Source organism: Mastigoproctus giganteus, chromosome 5, assembly GCF_048544385.1.
Source record: "Mastigoproctus giganteus isolate SK-2022 chromosome 5, ASM4854438v1, whole genome shotgun sequence".
NCBI lineage: Eukaryota > Metazoa > Arthropoda > Arachnida > Uropygi > Thelyphonidae > Mastigoproctus > Mastigoproctus giganteus.
This window is the reverse complement of record NC_143579.1, coordinates 82,910,986-82,926,049: the sequence shown is the minus strand read 5'-3', so window position 1 is coordinate 82,926,049 and position 15,064 is coordinate 82,910,986. Positions and strand designations below refer to the sequence as shown.

Below are 15,064 nucleotides of genomic sequence, written 5' to 3'. Positions count from 1 at the left end.
GATATTATCCCAGGATCTTTTCACCCAGGTACAAACTTCTCCTATAGTTGGTTTCTTCACTCTTCCTGCTGGTGTCAAATTGTCCCCAGAAGACTTCATCCATTGGTTCCATTCGTCTCTCATGGCAGCTTTGAATGGTTTGTTAATGCTGACATCAAGTGGTTGCAGCTGGGATGTCAAGCCTCCAGGTATGACGGCAAGTTTTGTTTTTTTGCTCTGCAGCAATCTTCTTTGTGTTTTTTGTTATGTGTGCCCTGAACTGATCAAGCACCAATAGGGCAGGTTTGCGTAAGAGCCCACCTGGTCTCCTGCTCCAAACTTTCCAAACCAGATCATCATCCCATCCTGATCCATCTAACCCTTGTCATGAATGTGGACAATCACTCCTCGAGGAATGTCTTCTTTTGGCATTGTTTTGTGTTTGAAAATCAGCATAGGAGGCAGCTTGGTTCCGTCAGCACAACAAGCTAGAACAACTGTATAATGGCTCTTTTCATGTCCACTTGTCTTCACAGTTACAGTTTTCACCCCATCTTATCAACAGTTCTGTTACTTGGGACATCAAATTGAAGGTGGACTTCGTCCATATTTGCAATCTGTCCCAACTCAAACTGATGTGTCTTCCGACACTGAATGACAAAACGACGAAATTCAAGGACCTTCTGGGCAGGTCTGGTGCATGTAAGCATGCTTAATCCATTCCATTTCATGAACCTGAAGCACCAATTGTGTCCTCCTTTGAAATCAATAACTTATTTTTCATCAGCAATTCTTCTTGCCTCATGCTGAACCATCTTTGTGGACACAGGAATTCCAATTTCCCTTTGCTCTTCAATCCATATCTTCAATTCCCTCTCTAAATCAGGCCATTTTGCTGACTTGTCTCTCATGGCCGCCTTCTGCTGTGGCATTTTCAGTAGGGTTTCTTCTTCCCGTAGCCAGTCTCGGATTGTTTTCTCAGTTGGAGGTGGAGGAGGAGGACCAAACTTACGTTCAGCAGCACGATTTCCATTCGCTTTTGCAAACTGGATCACTTTTAACTTGAATTCAGCACTGTATGAAAATCTTTTCTGAGCCATTTCTGGGCAGAACGTGGCAAAATATAACCTAATATACCGGTAACAAGTGCGAAACAATGAGCGCAAAGCCAACAAGCATGAAAAATGCAAGTAAAAAAATCTACAACCACTGTATAAGATGCACCCAGTTTTTAGACCTCAAATTTTGAAAAAGGGTGCATCTTATACATGGGGAAATACAATAGTTTTCACAAACTGGAAATACAATTAAGTTCAGAACTTCTATTTTATTACTTCCAGATGTTATCGAAAGGGAAAGCTGGTACAGAGTACACAAAAAGAGATACCCAGTAGTGTCAAGAGAGCAGCAAAGTGCAATTTTTCTCTTTGAAGAATTCGAGTCTGTGATATTAGTTTAGCATACATTTCTTACACAAAAACAGCATCGGCCAACAAAAAAAAAAAAAAAAATCACCTATCTATTCCCTCCAGTAGTTTGTGTCCAGTTCTTTCTTGATTTATTCAAACTATGGACTTCCACAACAATGAATGGAAGCTTGTTCCATTCACTGTTGTAAAACAAAACACCCCAACACACCCATTGGCAAGCTCTTGTACATCTATTCTGCAACCATCCTTACTCGATTTGAATTTATGTACTCCCCTCATGGGCATAGTCTGACCAGGAGTAAGAATCCCAGCAGCATTCAGTTTGCCATTCAAAGCCTCAAACACATCAATCAGATCACTTTGTGGGCACGAGATGATCTGATTGAGTTGTTTAAGGCTTTGAATGGCTTGGAGTCTCCAGATGCTGCTGCAATTGCAGAACTGTAGCCTTTCTTGGTGAGAGCACCCCTTTGTTCCCCTCAATCTCGTTGCTACTCTCTGTACCCATTCCAGCAGCACTACATCCATCCTAAAATGAGACTTCCAGACCTGCATGCAGTACCCAAGATATGGTCTGACCATTATCTGATACAATGGAATAATCACCTCCTTATCCCTGCTAACAAAATTCCTGTATATCATTAAAAAAAAAAATAATAATAAATAATATATGGCGTCCTTGTGGCTTGTCTGCACTTCTCAAGGAACTTCACATCAGACTGTACAATTGTCTTCAGATCCTTTTCATTTTCCACTATACTGAATGTAGTACCACTCAGTCGATACTGTTCCTCTGGGATTACATACTGCTACCCCTATGCAGTACCTTGAGTTTGTCAATAATAAGCTTCAATTGCTATTTGTCAGTTCATCTGCCTAATTCTTCTAGGTCTTGTTGCAGTAGCATACCACTGTTACTGTCATTAACCACCCTGCCAACTTTTGTATCATCTGAAAACTTATACACTAAGCCTCATATACCTTTATCAGTATCATTAATAAATAAAGAAAACACCAGTGAGCCAAACAACAAACCCTGGGGAGTTCCACTGATGACAACTCTGTCTTCTCCCACCCAACCATCCCGTTATTCATAGCTGTAACTTAATGTCACACTGCTCCAATTTGTACAGCAGTCTTCTATGTGCAACAGTATGAAAGGCTTTTCTGAAATCCAAGTATGTGATATTAAATTTGTTTTTTTTTGAAAGGTCATTTGTCACTGCATCATAGTATCAAATCAAATTGGTCAGTCAAGATCTCCCTTTAACAAATCCAAGCTGTGACTGAAGTATAACTACACTCGTGTCTAGATGGTCCTGCATTACTTCTTTAACCAGTGACTCCATTATTTTACCTGGAATGGAAGTTAAGCTAACAGGTCCGTAATTACTCCTGTCACCCTTTGATCCCCCTTCATGAAATGAGGAATCATTTGCACATCATTTGAATCCTCCCCTGAAACCAAAGATGCCATCATAATTATGGATAAGGGTTTACTTATCTCCTTTGCCTGGATAGATCCCATCCTTCCCAGGTGCCTTTTTTATGTTTAACTTCAACAATTTCTCTTCCACTTTCCTCTCAGTTATTACAAAATTGTTTGGCTCCCTGTTAGAATTTGATACACTTCTAGACTCTGCCCCTGACCCCCTAAAGAATTTCCCATGTGTAAAGGTAGATGCAAAGTATCCATTTCAGCCTATCAGCAACCAGAGCAGGTTCATCAACAGTTAAACCATCGACATCGAAGTGGACCAATGTGATTCAGCCTCTTCCTGCTACTGTTAATATAAATAAAGAAGTCTTTGCTGCTTTTCTTGGCATTCTTTGACAGAGACTTCTCAGATTCTTTCTTGGCTTGCCTAACCTCCTGTGTAACTTGATTACACACTAGTTTATACATACCATAGTCTTCTGTATAACATGATAATTTATATGCATCTCATACACTTTTCTTCTCTGCCACATGTCATAATAGTTAATCTGATATCCATTTAGGTCTAAACCTTGAACCGTATTTCTTAGTTGGTATGAAAAGCATAGTAGCTTCTATTATTTCCTCGAATGCTTCCCATTTAGAATTTTTTGTTGGTAACATTAGTTGGTCTCATCATATAGAATTTAAAAACTGTCTGAGACCACTGTAGCCTCCGTTAGTTACGGAATAAAAATACCTTCCCTTTACTCTTGATGGTAGTTACATCTTGAAGTAAACCCCACATCAACACAATGTGATCACTGCCACCTAGTGGTTCTTTTATCTGCAAATTCTTAATGCATGAATAATCGCTGCTAATAATCAGGAAGAGTATTACTCCCTCTTGTTGCCTCTCTACACGTTGCTGTGGAAAACAGTCATCCAATAAATCCACAGACTCTTGCTTGTGTAGGAGCAATGAACCCACAAGCCCCAGTTAATATCAGCAAAATTAAAATCCCCATCATAAGACATTCTGATTTACTGGCCTACTCTATTTCTTTGCACATTGTTCGTTGTCTTCAGTAAAATTAATGCAAAAACCACTTCAGTTATTCAGCCTATAACACACTCCTGCTTCAATTTTGTTTCCATAGTGCTTATGTCATACCAAACCGAATCAACATTTCACTTGCTACCAATGTTAACAGGATGCACTCTTAGATTTTGTGCTTCTTAATCAAGAGCATAATCCCCCCTCCTGTCCTGTCTGCCTTTTCTGTATAGGAGTTTGGATGTGGGAACTGACAAGAGTAGATGCACAAGCGAGAAATCTGCTTGATTGTATAGGGCACCTGGAGTCCATCGACAACCGTCCAATCTGTTATCACTGATTACAGAATAAAGGTAAGTTGAAACCATGGACCTGGAGACTCCAATCAATGCATAAAGGTAAGTTTTCCCAGATAAGAACTTTTCTATATATTTTATGTAGTTTTAATGTAGAATGTTTTATGTAGTTTTAAATAGTAAAACATGAATTGTGACCATCAGAAATTTCTATCCCCTCCCCAAATTTTGCGATTGACTTGTCTAAACAATTGCTTGGCAACAAATGGAATATTTTTTCATGCACTATATATTATTAGAATCATTAGAGTGTAGTCTTTCTGAAGTATACAGTAACATGTCTCAGAAATTGTCTGTCTGCCTGTCTGTCCTGTCTGCCTTTTCTGTATAGGAGTTTGGATGTGGGCACTGACAAGAGTAGATGCACAAGCGAGAAATCTGCTTGATTGTATAGGGCACCTGGAGTCCATCGACAACCGTCCAATCTGTTATCACTGATTACAGAATAAAGGTAAGTTGAAACCATGGACCTGGAGACTCCAATCAATGCATAAAGGTAAGTTTTCCCAGATAAGAACTTTTCTATATATTTTATGTAGTTTTAACGTAGAATGTTTTATGTAGTTTTAAATAGTAAAACATGAATTGTGACCATCAGAAATTTCTATCCCCTCCCCAAATTTTGCGATTGACTTGTCTAAACAATTGCTTGGCAACAAATGGAATATTTTTTCATGCACTATATATTATTAGAATCATTAGAGTGTAGTCTTTCTGAAGTATACAGTAACATGTCTCAGAAATTGTTAAGTAATAAGTCATAAGACTCGAAAATGCCAATCAAAAATGCTGGAAAAGTGACCTCAGAATCTGAGGCCAAGGTACATTATTCAAACCCTACAGTTTGAATTCCATAAACTAAAATCAATGAAAAACTACTTCAGACTCTGTCTGACTATGAGGACACAAGGACTGGACTAGCTTCCAGCAAAAGAAATAGAATTAAAACTAGAATGAGAACCAAATCTCCAGTTCAAATGGACAAATAAAAAGAAACATAACAGGAAAATGAAGACGTTACAGAAGGCATAGAAATATCATCTCAGACAGCTGACTCTGCCCTGGATAAAGTAATTACAGTAAGATTACAATTAGAAGAACTTATGGCCACTCAAACAGGTAGGATAATGCCACAGTCCAAAGTCGTATCACCAAGAGAAGAATGATGATATCCAGCTCAGGATCCTGGGTGTGCCAAGCCCATACTCACCAGATGTGAGCCCCTGGGGTAGTTAGACTGCACTTGAACAAACAGTAACAGACCTACAGATTCAAAATGAAGTACTTAAAGCTAAATTAAAAACAAAGGAATTAGAATTCCAAAACCAGAGGAAACAACAAATGACTTTCGCACAGGTGGTTATAGGGCTCCCACCATGATCAGAAAGCTGTTAAACCCCAAACAAAGATTCCAATAAACAAGAAGATAATAATGACACAATCAGGCCAACTGAATCAAGTACATTCAATTGTAGCAAGGCAATAAAGAAGGCTATCAATACAGATTTAGAGTTTAGGAACATCAAATAAAAGGCTTGAGAAAAACCAGAAACACAGGGATCATTATAGAAGCTGCCACAAAGCAATACACAGAAAAAATAAGGAACAACTCTGCTGTTTTCTAAGCCTGAAAACCCCAAGACAAAAGGAGAAATAATGACTGAAGTGTATACCAAGAACTTCCAAGAATATATAACCAAGGAAGAACTAGCCTCAGGGTTTCACTTGAAGTACTCTACCAAACCCAGGTACAATCAATCCTGTAACTGGATTGCAGAGTTATCTCCCAGAATAGGGCAGATGACACAAAGCAAGAGAGAAGCTATATAGGATAGAGTAGCCATAGGTACAGGGAACATTTCCCTATACCTAAGTGCTACAGGTGTCTGAAGTTTGGGCATACTTCACACACAGCTGCACCCATTGTGCTGCCAGGGTTCATGATTACAAAGAGAATAGAAAAACACAGGAAGCAAAATATGCCAACTGTAAATCTGCTGGACTGGCATTTAATCACTCCGTGAGGGATCCAAAGTGCACTGTCTGCACTAAGACAGTAAATCAGCTTAAACAGAAAACAGATAATGGATATTCTCCATAATCTCAATAATGTCCAGGCTTTGAGGTTCTTACAGTTAAAATGCCCAGTGTGCATGGTCAGTAGTAGATTAGCTGAAAATAGTTATGGAAGAAAACCAAACAGACACAGAATGTATCCAGGGGCCCTATACCCATGATGGCAGGGTTCAGGGATACCCTAGATCCCTGAAACTACAGAATCATTGAAACCAAACCACCACAGATGGTTTCAATGTGAGCAGGAATAGTTACTAAGATCAATAGCTTATGTACCCCAGTGGAAGCATGTACACAGATTACCTCCCTTCTGAGATACCTACACATTATATCAATGTACTGCTCCTTCTATCCAATTCCTTGAAACAGCTCTAACTAAGCCAGCTTCCTAGCAACAAAATTCTTATATCAATGGATTCAAACTGCAGATCTATGTGGCACAGCTACAAACAGATCAGGAACTGGAAAACTTCATAGCCACAACTTCACTACAAGTCCTAAACCAGCCACACAGTCTACCAGCATACAGCAGTACATTGCATGATACATTACTATGGCAACACAAGCCCTAACACAAATTCATAAACTGGTATATGCAGGAGGCATAGACTACAACTAACCACCATGCTATTACCTTTCAGCTGGTGTGCAACTAGATCAGATCCCCCTTCTCCAATATACAGGATGATTCACTACCAGTGCGACAAACTTGCAGGAGATGTAGGGGGCACAAAGACGAATCGGAATCACATAGCATTGCAGGGTCCGAAATCCCTTCGTCATGCGGTAGAGGACGTTGGACAGGAGGTCACATGAACAGCGATCCCGCTGGAAGTCAGCATTTGCGAACTGGTTCCCGAGGCAGTAGGATGGACGAGTATTCAAACGTTGAACTGGCCGACATGCACCTCGTGTATGGAGCTGCGGACTGTAATGGGCGTGCCGCTCTGCGCTTGTACCAGGAACGTTTCCTGCACAGGCGTGCTCCTCATCATACGATTTTCGCACATGTGCACAGAAGGTTACGTGAGACTGGTTGTTTCACGGAGAGGTACCATGAATCGAGAGCGAACGACGAGGATGCCAGACAATGAGAAGAATGTCCTACGAAGGCAATCCGAGTACGAGTACTCGAGCGATAAGCCAACGATTGGGTATTTCCCAATCCACTGTATGGAGGATACTGTCAACAAACAAAATGAGTTCATACCATCTGCAACGCGTCCAATCATTGGAGCCTGTGGATTATCCATTCCGGAGGACTTTTGCTACTTGGTTTCTTCAACAGAAACGGTTTGCAAATGCTGACTTCCAGCGGGATCGCTGTTCACGCGACCTCCCGTTCAACGTCCTCTACTGCATGACGAAGGCATTTCGGACCCTGCAATGCTATGTGATTCCGATTCGTCTTTGTGCCCCCTACACCTCCTGCAAGTTTGTCGCACTGGTGTAGGGGGCACAAAGAATGTCCTACTGCTGGTAGTGAATCACCCTGTATAATATTATCAGATAAAATATTAAAAAAGCGAACTGGCAGAGATACCAAAAAACCCTTGAACCCTTCTTTCAGGGATAACCCCAGAAGGGAACAATGAAATGCATCCAAATCAACAGGTCAATAAACTGACAGAAACCATTATCGGAACTGCAGATACCGCTATGAGAAAGAAACAACCAAAATCATATGCAGTTTCCTGGTGGTGGTGCTCTAAGCTGGATATTTTTCGGCACAAGATTATCCAGGCTAGAAAACAATTCCAGAAATCCAGAACAAACTGGCCACCAGAAGAGGTAAATGCCAGAAGGGAAACTTACCGGAATTTAAGAAATCAGTACACAATCCTTATAAGGCAGAAAAAGAAGGAATCCTAGGAAATGCTTGTTGGTACCACTGGTAATGTCGACCCATTGGATGTGGTTTACCGTATTATTACCAACAAGCTGCCAAAAGGTGACATGGTAAACACCACAAACACTGAGGCTAGCCAGTCTACCAACACCTGGGAGGAAATAGTTACACAAGGCCAGACCACTATATGCACTGAAAACAACTGCTACCAAAATCTGGAGACTTAAACCCATTTCACTCTCAAGGAACTACTCAAAGCACCAGATAAAACCAAAACAATAAATGCCCAGGTAATGAATGATCTCATTGAAATAGAAATGGTAAATGAACTAGACAAAAGCTATCTGGACCACCTATTTCAACTGTACAATAACTGTTTACAAAAGGGTATCTTCCCCACCTCACAGAAACAGGCTAACATAAGATTAATACTGGAGAATCCAGAAAAACCACCAACAGATCCAAAATCATATAGGCCCATTGCCTTGTTGCCAGTTTTGGGCAAGGTAATTGGGAGGCTAATACTATTAAGGTTACAGACTCATTACCAATTTATAATCAGACAAACAGTTTGGATTTAAACAAGGATGCTCCACAGAGGATGCCACGGACTATCTAGTCAAACGGCACATACAGCAGAGGAAAAATATGTACTGGCCATATCTGTCGATTTTCCAGGAGCCTTCAATGCATTGTGGTGGCCCAGCATACTTCGAGATTATGATGTGCTGGAATACCACATAACCTATACTAGCTTATACAAGCCCATCTCAGGGATAGACAGGTCTCAATCCAAATATCAGTGCACCACCAGATGAGTGACAAAAAGGTTCAGTGCCAGGTCCCTGTTTCTGGAAACTGGTACTGGAAATGGGTATTGGCCCAACTGACAGGGTTGCTTTCACTAACAACCTTATTTTGCTTGTGAAGGCTGTTTTCTTTCATGTGCCATTTAAACAGCTTTTAGTAATTTCCATCCAAGCCTTATTAATGTTTAAGATGGTGTGGTAAATATCATAAGATTTCCAAAAGTCTCTTAATGTAAAATTTTTATCACCGTCTATTGCAGACAATGCCTGAGCAAATGTTGTGTGTAAATAGCATGCTTTTAAATTCGAAATAACACCCTGATCCATAGGTTGGATGAGTGAAGTTGTGTTTGGCGGTAGAAATATGACTCTCACGTTCAAATTGAAATCATCTAGATGCATAGGATGTCCAGGAGCATGATCTAATAAAAGCAAAATCTTGAATGGAACGTTGTCTTTACAATATTTTTCAACCTTGGGGATGAAGCAGCATTTAAACCAATCCTCAAAGAGAGATATTGTTATCCATGCTCTCTGGTTCAATCGGAAATGCACGGGTAGGGTAGCTTTATTGATGCCCTTTAATGCACAAGGATTTCCAGAATGATACACAAGCAGTTGTTTTAATCTGTAATCTCCCGCTGCATTAGCCCCAAGAAAGAGTGTGGCCCTATCTTTTGAAACCTTGAAACCGGTTATTGTCTTTTCCTCTTTGGAAATGTATGTTTGATCCTGCATTTTTTTCCAATACAGAGCAGTCTCATCAATGTTAAAAATTTGCTGTGTTGAATAGCCACCTTCATCAATAATTTTTTTTCAACACATCACAAAATTTCTCTGCAGGTGCAGAATTGGCACTGCCAACTTCACCGCATACTTTAAAAATTGTGGAAACCAGCGCGATGCTTGAATCAATTAAACCGCTGTTGCTTGCCATGAACATGACTTGGGGTTCACCGTACTTATCCTTAATATCTTCATAAATACTTCTTGCTTTTGCTTGAATGACCATTGGACTCAAGGATACCCACTTCTGGATCTGATTTTCCAACCACATTATTAATAGCTGTTCCATCTTCGATATAGCACCTGAACGCTGTTTTGTGATCACTGTTGAAGCGGCGAGACCTAATTCCCTTGCAATATATGACAAGCTTTGTCCTACTTTGTACTTCTCAATCATTTTCATCTTCATTTCTAAATCAATTTTGTTTCGTTTCCTGGCACTACCACCACTTGCACTTTCCGTGGTTGCTTTCCCTTCATCATTGTAATATGTAAATAGGAATGAAGAGAAGTTTCTGAAAATTTGTTTTCTATATGATTGAAGATTTCAGTGAAAGGGAACACACTTCACCATAACAACATAAAAACCCACACAATTACAGTTATCAGTATTATCGCAAATGCTATAATATCGAGTGTACTACCTGTTTATAATTAGATGCACTAACAGAAAAGCCCAATAAACTAGAAACTGTTTTTTGGTCTTGACCTCCAGAAACGTCCTTTAGAAAAATACCACAAAGGCATTCAAAACTGATTCTTATAACACAAACATATGATAACGATGAAAGTGTAGTGCAATTTCCATTATAAAAATTATCTTTTAGAGAGATAAATAGCTTAGTAATACAGCAACGTTTTCAACTTCCAAGGACTTGGAACAAATTACGAAAAAAAAAAAAAAAAAAGATGTTATTGGGTTCACACATTACAATATTTTCTCAATACTTCCATTTATTCCTACAAATGCAAAATATGTTTCTATATTTTTTTTCAGTTTGCACCGGCTGGCAAAAACTTATGTAAAGTCGAATTTCCGTAAGTTGAGTATTACGTAAATCGGGGAGGTCCTGTACTCTTAACCACATGAGGGCATGCTTTATTGTCAGTACACCTGCTATGCAGGTCTCAGCAGAGGCACTGCAGTAGAACTTTGAAATAATTAAAAGAGGACTCAACTACAGACTCAAAAAGCTAATCCCAACTAATGTCTTAGAAATTACCATAAACCTTGAGACTGATACCAAAAAAGAAAGAAAAAGAATAGCAACTACACTCTACTAGCAATGGCGGAATAGGTGGGAACAGACACCTAAAGGGGAAGTCACTAGGAAGTTTCTGACTCGTGTAATCCTAGTCCCCCCCCCGTTTTGCCCCAAGACTATGCCACATTTTTGTTAACAACTGGGTCTCACACAAGATCCTAAATGTACCTGTAGTGCTGATGAGGATTGGTCCAATGTCCTTTTATGACTGCCCCACAGATGTAGATTTATACTCAAGATTGGACCTATAAAGCTACATGAACTACTCATCTCAAATGAAATGCATTACATGGCCTTTTCTGAGTTTTCTCAAAAGGTTTTTGAGAACAGAAGACACAATGCTATGACTACCCAGACTGTGACACCCCCCCTACTTAGACCAGTATGCTTATCTGACTGTGACATGTACTTATAGAAACTACACAAGTGAGACTGGCCTGTCAGAATGCGTTTCCCACTCAGTGAGAATGTATAAGTTAAATACTGACATTTGTTAAAAAAAAATCCATGCTTTTCTGCATTAATGTATATAAATGTGTAATTTAATGTATAATTGTGTATATTTCATGGAATGAATTTCAAGAGTATGAGAACGTTTTTTTTGTGTGTCATAGTGTACATGTTTTTTCCCCTCCTGCCATGAATGTATGCATTCTGTGAATGGTTTTATGAATGGCAATTGCATGTATGACAACTGAAGTGCTCTATTGCAGCATCTGATGCAATGGAGAGCACTTACCTAGGTGTTTCCTTAGAGTATGTAAGACCATTGAGTGATGGTGTGTGTATGGCATCTATGCTTTTTTGCAGATCTCTCTCAAATCAGCATTGTCAGACGTGATGGAGAGCCCTGCTTGTGCATTTTGTACTTTGGTATATATATCAATCAATTACGTCTGCATTATCGTATGCGACTGAGAGCTTGCATTACTTTGATTTATAATATTTTTCTTTTGTAACTCTTTTCCAGATATAAATATATAAATTGTACAGTGGCGGACAAAAAACTGTATCACCTTAAAAAAAAGTAACATTTGTAGTGAAAGGTATAAGATATTGTTTGATTACAATCATTTTGTTTGTCTCAAAGCAATGGTATTGTATCAGCCATTTCTATAAATACGCTGTTGGAAGGGTATATATGCCCATTCGTATCCTGTTTTGCTGAGGTGTAAGCATGGCTCCATATGTTCACTTGACACCAAGAAAAAAAAAAAAAAAAAGTGTAGCTGTTGCTCTGTCCCAAGAAGGGCTTTCTATGCGTGCAATCGCTGGTAAAATAGGCTACCACAAGTCAACAGTATCCCGGGTGCAAAATTAAAGGGTGAAACCAGTGATATGACAAGAAGACCTGGATCAGGCCGTAAGAGAGTGACTTCTCCTTCCCAAGATCGATATTTGAAACAACTATTACTTCGTAATCACCATGCTAGTGCTCCTGATCTAAAACTGGACTTTGAGATGGCCTCTGGTGTTGAAACTAGTGCACGAACTATCCAAAGACGGCTTTCGGAATGTGGTCAGCATGCCTATTGGCACAAGAAGAAGCGACTTTCTTGGGCTAAAACACATATTTCATGGACAAAAGAGCAATGGAGCACTGTCATCTTTATTGACGAATCGAAATTCAACCTCATGGCTTGGATGGGAAGCAATATGTCAGAAGATGAAAATCGGAGGCATACCATCCTGACTGCATAACAAAGGGGTGGGGCGAGTTAACTTTATTAATGGAACAGTGAATGCAGAAACTTACACTGCTATCTTGGAAGAGTGCCTGAACCTGTTATTAGGGATCCACACAGACGTCCAAAACTGCATTTTACAACAGGACTCAGCACCTTGCCACAAAGCAAAACTGGTTAAGTTTTATGCTATTTAGATTTAACAATGAGTTTTGTCTTCTTGTCTCACAAGGTTTAAAACATACGTACACCAATGTTTTCCCTCGTTTTTCTCCCGTAAGGTGCAGTCATACCTCAGAAAGGCGAGCATTAGTGTTGGACTGGCCCGGGAACAGTCCATATTTGAAAATGGCTGGTACATAATGGTGTCTAAAATTGCTCAGAAGAAGCCAACAAGTAAGATTGAGCTGCAGGAGAGCATTGTAAGGGTGTGGTACCAAGAAATTGGGCAACCATATATCCAGAAGTTGATTAACTCTATGCCAGATTGTATATTAATATATTAATATATAATATATTTATATATGTATTAATATATATAATACATTCTTGCCACGCCAAGTGTTGTTGGACTTCACCTCATCCATGGACCACCTGCTCTTTCTGAACAGTAGAATCTTTCTAGAGGAGCAGTTTCTGGATTCCTAGCATAAGTCAATCATGTTTGCTTTTCCTAACTCAGGAAAAGATCCCAAAGTCCGAATAAACTACTGACCTATTGCTCTGACTAGCTGTCTGTGCAAAATCTGGGAGATAATGGTCAATGCCCATCTTATATGGTATTCAGAGGCAAATGGCCTCCTCTCCAGAATGCAGTGCAGCGCAGCTTCCAAAGGAGCAGGTTAAATTTGGACCATTTAATTATGCTAGAAACATCCATCTGAAATGCTTTCTTAAAATGAGAATATCTGGTATCTATGTTATTTTGATATGAAAAAAGCATAAGACAACTTGGAGATTTGTAATTTTAAAAGAAGTTTAAAAGAACCAAAAACATCAGCTTTAGAAGACATCTCCCAGCTTTTATTCAAAAGTTTTTATCCCATAATTCCTTCCAACTTTATGTAAGATCTACCTTCTCTTGGCCATTCTGTAAAGAGGAGGGATTATCCCAAGGATCAGTTTTAAGTTTTACACTTTTTGCCATCAAAGTGAATTTTATCACAGAAAAACTTCTTCCAACTGTAAACTACACCCTCTATGTGAACGATTTCAGCATATTTTCTCAATTCTGTAGCATGAGGGTAATTGAAAAACAAATGAAACATGCCATTGACTGCCTGAACTAATGGGCAATGAATAATGGCTTTAGGTTCTCACTGCATACATTTTTGTTGCAAGCATAAACTTTACCTGAAATGAGACTCGGACAAAATGCTATTCCAGTAGTACCTGAGATTAGATTTTTGAGGCTTGTATTTAACAGAAAGTTGACCTTTCTAAAAAATATCCATCAACTATGAGTGAAGTGCACAGGAGCCTTCAATATCCTACTTGCAACCTTCTTTAATTCTTAGGGTACTGACCAATGCACTTCATTATGCTTCTATCATGCACCTGCCAAACTTTATTAGATTACGGATTTCAGGTATAAACATCTAATAGACTCAGCGTACTCTGATGGCTGAATCAATCAGGTGATTCATATTGCCACTGGAGAATTTCAAACATCTCCTGTCCAGAGCCTCGATGTTGAAGAAAATTAACCATCATTATCGCTTCCTCTGAAAGTTGTCTCTACAGTATGCTTTCAAACTGAAATTCCAGCCAGACCACCCCACATGGACATCTGTTTTTGAGCCACGCTGGAAAAATCTGTTGTTGTTGTTTTGGTTTTTAGGAGCATTAGCAACTAAGGCCATATTGCTCCGGAATATGCGGTGGTCATTCTCTGACCTTTCCGCATCCTCCGTATTTGGTGGTGATGGGCTCGAACCCAGGTCTAATCAAGAAGCGTGTGGTACTCACTGCTGCTCCTTCCCACCTGGCTACGGAGGTGCCGGAAAAATCTGTACAAGACTTGATGGACTCAGAGAAATGGACATCAAAAGTAGACAATGTTGCCCCATCACCAAGGCAACTCCTTCCTCACTGGCATGTTCATGTTCCAACTTCCTTCTTAATAACTGCAAAAAGGACAGTATTCCATTTGCTGTCTGCCTGAAACTCTATTCAGCACATCGAACTGAACATTCTGACTTCTTGCCAGTCAACACAGATGGTTTCAAGTCAGAAGTGTCTGTGGGAACTGCAGCTTTCTTCCAAGATGCTATGTTATGTGAACAGATCACCCTGATGCAGTATATTTACTGCAGAGCTGTACCCAATTGAGTTAGCCTTGGGTTATTTGCAAAC

The 15,064-nt window shown here is 39.6% G+C and overlaps 1 protein-coding gene across 1 annotated transcript in view; it reads right to left on the bottom strand.

Moving 5' to 3' along the window:
- Positions 1-15,064, bottom strand: part of LOC150085526 (transcription initiation factor TFIID subunit 1-like) — a 700,666-nt gene that overhangs the window by 43,051 nt on the left and 642,551 nt on the right.